A 5,573-nucleotide genomic window follows, 5' to 3' on the forward strand; every position below is an offset into this window, starting at 1 on the left:
TCAGGCTGAATTTCCCTCAGCTTGTTTTCCTCTGGCCTCTCAGCTTCCACTGTGGGCTCTGGCAGGCAGCCCGTGCCAAACACATCTTGGCTGATTAATTAATGGAAAGGACAAGTTTACTTTACAACGCTGAAGTCCACCCAGAAGCCTCTGGTTGGTTGCCTCCGGGAAAATATTTCTTCTCTCCCTACTTTAAAGAAAGAGGAACTGCAAAAGGCAGAAAGCATTGGGCGTGCAGGTTAGGCCAGAAAGATGAGGGGGAGCCCCGGTCAGCAGGCCCTCACCCCAGACTCTTGAGAAAAGACCGTTTCCCCACATCACGATCAAAGCGAATGGATGCGAAGCACCAGACTTTCCTGAAGAATGGAATCTACAGGAGCGAGAACGGCACCAGCTGTGAGCCAGCCTCAGGGAGGACTGTGATAAACACCAGCTCCCTGTTCCAATCCCAGGGGCTGGGATGTTCCCGGCTTTTCTCCACCTGCCCAGGAAGCTGGCATTCGTCCCTTTGTGCCAGCTCTGTGCCAGGCTCTGGGAGACCTCATGAACGAGCAGAGCCCAGCCCCCACCCCAAGGGAGCTCAGAGGTTCTGAGTGGAGTCCCCAAAGGTTCCAGCGGGAACATTCAAGGGCCTGGGTGGCTGTGACCAGAGATCATAGACGACTTTCTGGAGAGGAGGGGAAACAATTTTTTAGCAGAGTGTATTCCTAAGGCCAGAGTCAAAGTTGGCAGCCACCGGGGAGCCCCAAGCCCTTTGCAGGAGCACTCCGGGGACAGCCTCCTCTTCGTGTGCCCAGAGCAGCGCTGGGGCTTGCAAGACGTCCCGCCCCGCCCGCCCCGCGCCTCCAGGGCTCACTAGCTCTGCCCGGGCCACCCGTCCGGCCGGCAGAGCCACCCTGGCCACGCCTCGCCCACAGCGTCCTGCCAACCTGGCTAAAAACAGGAGCTACACAGACCCGCTGGCCTCTGGTCCGTGGGAACGAGCCTCCCGCTGGGCCTAAACAGAGCGCCTGGGAAAACATGCCTTAGAGGGTCCGCAGGCCCTGACATGTGGCTCTGGGCTGCTTCCAAGTTTGGGGGTCGGCAACTTTACAGACTCTCTGTGCTGACCCTTCCGCCCCTGCTGGACTGGGGCATCTGGGGGCTCTGGCCCAGGTCGCACACTGGGGCTGCCAGGCAGAGGCGGGGACCCAGCCTGGGCCCCCACGTGGGCTCTGCCGCCCACAAGGCCCCCACATGTGCTTTAATGCTCTGAGGTTGCCATCTTCAAGTCTTGATACAGTTTGAACAAGGGGCGCCCTGTTTCATTTTGCTGTGAGCCCCTAATTCTGAAGCCAGTCCTGGGAGAGGGGCCCTGGGCCCCACAGGTGGGCCCCATCCCGCCGAGTTCCCCAGAACGCGTGGAAGGGCTCTGGCCCCGGGCGGCATCGGGAACCACACATCCCCCGCCCGCATCCTTGGGCCCACGCCGGGGACCAGGCCCCCACGATCCTGCCTGTGTTCACAGTTGCAAAGCTGTGTTCACGGGGGCGCGAGCATGCGTGCATGCTGATGTGTGCAACCTCTAGTCATGCTCACACATGCGCTTCCTGCTCTGTGAGTGGCTGAGGACACCTCAGAATGCCACCTCGGCACCCCTACGCTAATGAGGAAGCAGGGGGGCAATGAAAAGCTAGGCCGGGGGGGTCGGGGACAGAGGGAGAGCCCCTGCCTCCCCCTCGGCTCCCCCAGTCTCCCAGGAAAGGAGGCATGGCTTCTGTCACCCGGATCCCACTTAATCCTCAGGCAGACCCCTTCAGAGCCCTCTACACCCCAATCCCACTGGAGTCCCCGGCGTGGGGTTTGTATCACATCCATTATAAGGATGGCAAAACTGAGGCTCCAAGAAGCCAAGCTGCTCCTGCAGCCATGGCAGGCAGCCTCGGAAGCCCCGTGCCCCACGGCGGCTCCCGAGGCGGGACCAGCCTTCCGGGCCCATCTCCCCCCCGCCCGTGGGGCTACCCCTCGCTCCCCGGTTCCCCACCACACGGTGCGCGCCCCCTGCCGGGTGCTGCCGCCTCTGCCTCGCAGGGCTGAGGGCCTCCCACGCAAGCCAGGGCTCACCGCCCTCCTCTGCAGGCTCAGGTCAGGGGTGGCCGGTCACTGCCCAGCACACCTCGGTTTTCTCTAGAGCCCCCGGCCGCCCCCCGACCAGCCTTTCCTTTGACGCCCCAGGCCAGGCCCCAGGAAGGAGCTGCCAGTGCAGCTGGTGACCCAGAGGCAATGCCAAGCAGTGGGCCCCCCGGGGGCGTGGGAGCAGGCGTGGCTGTGCTGCGGGCACTTTGGGGAGGGGCGGCTCATGCCTTCGGCCTAGTTGGGGTTCCCGGGGCTGGAGGTCCAGGAAGCCCTCTCTGCCTCGCCTTCTGTCATGTTCTAAATGGAGCCCGCTAAATGTTCCGCATGGAACCTTCCAAAGGTTCTACATGGAGGCTCCCCTCCCCTGGGGCTGCTCGGCCGTCCACGGAGGCTTCTTGGGGCGGGCTGTCCTCAGAGCCTGGGGACACACTTTGCCCGGTGAGTGGCTCGGTGTTCAGGACAACGCAGGAGGAGCCGGCACGCGACCCGCGGCGTCTGAGCCCGTGCGAGCCCAGCTGCCCAGGCCTTATTTGGTAAGAGCCCGAGCTGGCCCAGCCACTCGCTGCGAGCCGATGGGACTCCAGGAGGCCCTGCGTGGGTCAAGCACCCGCTGGCCCGGCAGCCCGCTCCCACCCGCCTGGCCTCCTCACGGGCCTGCGGCCGGACAGCGGCAGATTTGGCGGCGGGAGATCCCAGGGTCAGGCCGAGACGGTGGCGGTCTCCTCGGAGCCCACCCCGGGGTGGGTGAGGGATTCCCCGGCTTTTGCCTATATAAGGCCGAGGAGAGGTGGCGGCGCTCGGACGGGCTCGAGGTATTGTTTTAAGAGGGTGTTTGGCATCGAGCAGTGATTCTTGGATTCTCATAAAACCCTGGCAGGGAAATTGTTTGACAGCCTTGACAATGTGCTGGAGGCGGCGCAGGAGCCCGCCCCTGGGGGCTGCGGGCATGTGCCCTGTCAGCTGCCTGCTGGCCCGGGAGCTCTGGCAGCCAGGCGCCTCCTGGCCGGGCACCGGGCAACCTCGCTAGGGAGGCGGCAGAGGCCCGCGGCTGCCGCATTCAGGGTGACCCGGAGGGACGGCTGCTTCCGAGCCCCAGTTTCCTGGTTTGAGTGTGTGTGCGCAGTGGTCCCAGCACACACGGGGGTCCCGAGGGCCTCAGGGAATGGGCGTGGAGGGTGCAGAGGGGTCACCGTCAGCCAAGATGCAAGCCCGAGTCCTGCTCTGTGCGGCCATGCCATCTCTGTCGCGTCTCCCGCGGCTCGCGACACAGAGGCGGCAGATGTGCCTCCCACCCTGCTGACAACAGATGCGGAGACTGAGGCCGAGACAGGGAGAACGTTCACGGCCCTGGGCTCCTTCTCCAGCGGGGGCCTCCGCAGGCCGGCCAGCGTTCAGCCGCTGCCCAGCTCGTCCTCGGCTCTGCTCTGGGCCAGGCCTCCTCCCCGGCCCCGGAACAGCCAAAGAGAATGAACCAGCTAAGAAATGGCCTGCCCCAAGGAGACAAACACGCCTTCAAATTCGGTGGACAGGGAAGTCCTCTCTGTGCAGAAGACTTTTAAACTAAGGCCTGAAGATGAGAAGAAGGCTGTCCCAGGAAAGAGGGACGCAGCGCTGCAGGCAGAGGAAACAGCCCATGCAAAAGGCCCCAGGGCAGGGAGAGGCCTGTCTGGGTCCAGGCCGGCCTGGACGCCAGCGTGGCTGGAGCAGAGTGAGCAGAGGGGAGAGACGAAGCAGCCGGAGACCACGGAGCAGACGACAGGCGCTTCGAGGGCCCACGGGGGATGGGTCAGGGTTCATGCTACAGGTGGTGGGAAGCTGGGTTTCGAGGGCAGACCTGGCACTACATGTAGTTCTACGTGCTCTGCGACATCAGACGCATCTGCTCTGCCAGGCGCCGCACGCTTGCTTTCTCACCTGATTCTCCAGCATCCCTGCGTGGGGAGTGAAATCTTATCCCCATTTCACAGACGAGGAAGCCGGAGCTCCGAGAGCTGAAAGGCCTTGCTTGGCTCACTACTATGGGGCAGGACAGGGGTTCCTTGCTCAGCGCTGCCTGAGGTCACAGCCAGGCCAGGCACAGGGCTGCTGGGGAGCGGCTCCGTGTCCTTGGAGCGGCCGGCCCTGACCCCGTTCCCCTGCTATCCCGCCCACACGGCCTCCTGCAGGGTGGGATGACCATCTTGCCCTGTTGTGCCCGGGACATTCCTGGTTTTAGCACTGAAAGCCCTGCTTCCCAGGAGAGCCCTCTGTTCTGGGCAGACCAGGGCCGCCGGTCGCTCGTGCTCCAGGAACTGAGAGAGGGGGGAGTGGACAGCCAGGTGCTCTTGCTAAAGCCGCCCTCCTGCATACCTGGCCGCACGCCCACCTCTACCCAGGCTGGGAAGGAACCATGGAGAGAAAAGCAAATAGCAACTTGTGCACGGCCCACCCGGCCTCCCTCTGCGTGGGGGCACAGCCACCTGCCCCAGCTCAGCCAGCAGCAGTGGGACAAAGGGAGGGCGGGGCGCTGCCTGCCGGGGGAGCAAACCGCGGGCGCTGACCCGGGAACGGCCCAGCGGGCAGGGCGGGGCCCCAGGTGGAGACTCCACGCTGCACAGCCGCCTTTGAAGCCCGGGGCTCTGTGGCCGAGAGCATCTCTGGGCCTCAGTTGCCCACCTATAAGATGCACAGAACAACAGCCAGCGATAGCCAAGGGTTTGCTGCATGCCGGGCTCTGTGCTCTTAGAGACGGGGAGCAGGGGCCCCAAGAAGGGGAGCCACTGTTCACTGAGAGCCGGTAGCGCCTCAACACTTACACCAGCCCCAGACCTGCCTCTGAGATGTGTCCCTGCCCGTCCCCGTCTCAGGAGGGGGATCCTCCTGGGCCCCGAGCATCTCCAGAACGTCAGGACCCCCCTGAAGCCCCAGGTGCCCAGAGCTGTCCTTGATCCTCCCAATGCCCCGGCCGTGAGGCCACCAGCACGGCTGCCCGGAGGGGGACATGGGGTTTGGGCATCGGTTCAGCTGCTCGACTCCCATCCAGGCAGCGTGAAGGCTGTTGGCGCTGTTCCTTGGGCTTGTCCACGTCCAGATCGGCTCCACTGGCAGCCCTCCAGGGACAGTGGCCCTCCTGGTTCCAGACTCACAGGCCAGGGCATGCCCGCCGGATGGCAGGCTTGCATACGCCACCAGGAAGAAGCAGAGCGAAGCCCTTTTGTGTCTTCAGGTTGCATCCTGGTGACAGAATGCCCCGCCCCCAAAGCCGCACGTCGCCTCTTCTGCCTCCATGTCAGAGTGATAGCATGGATGGGGCGGCCCCTGAGTTTCGGGGGGCAGCCTGGGCTCAGACCTCAGACCTGCCACTCACCACCTGCGGGCCTCGCGGAGCGGCTGTAAGAACTGAAGCGCTGATACGTCTTCGGAACCTTGAATTGTGTGAGCGCCCCGCAAAGCGCCTTGGTTTTGTAGTTTTCTTGTTT

This window comes from Pteronotus mesoamericanus, unplaced genomic scaffold (assembly GCF_021234165.1).
Source record: "Pteronotus mesoamericanus isolate MK-2021 breed Mesoamerican mustached bat unplaced genomic scaffold, CSHL_Meso_final contig_25, whole genome shotgun sequence".
In the NCBI taxonomy this organism is placed as follows: domain Eukaryota; kingdom Metazoa; phylum Chordata; class Mammalia; order Chiroptera; family Mormoopidae; genus Pteronotus; species Pteronotus mesoamericanus.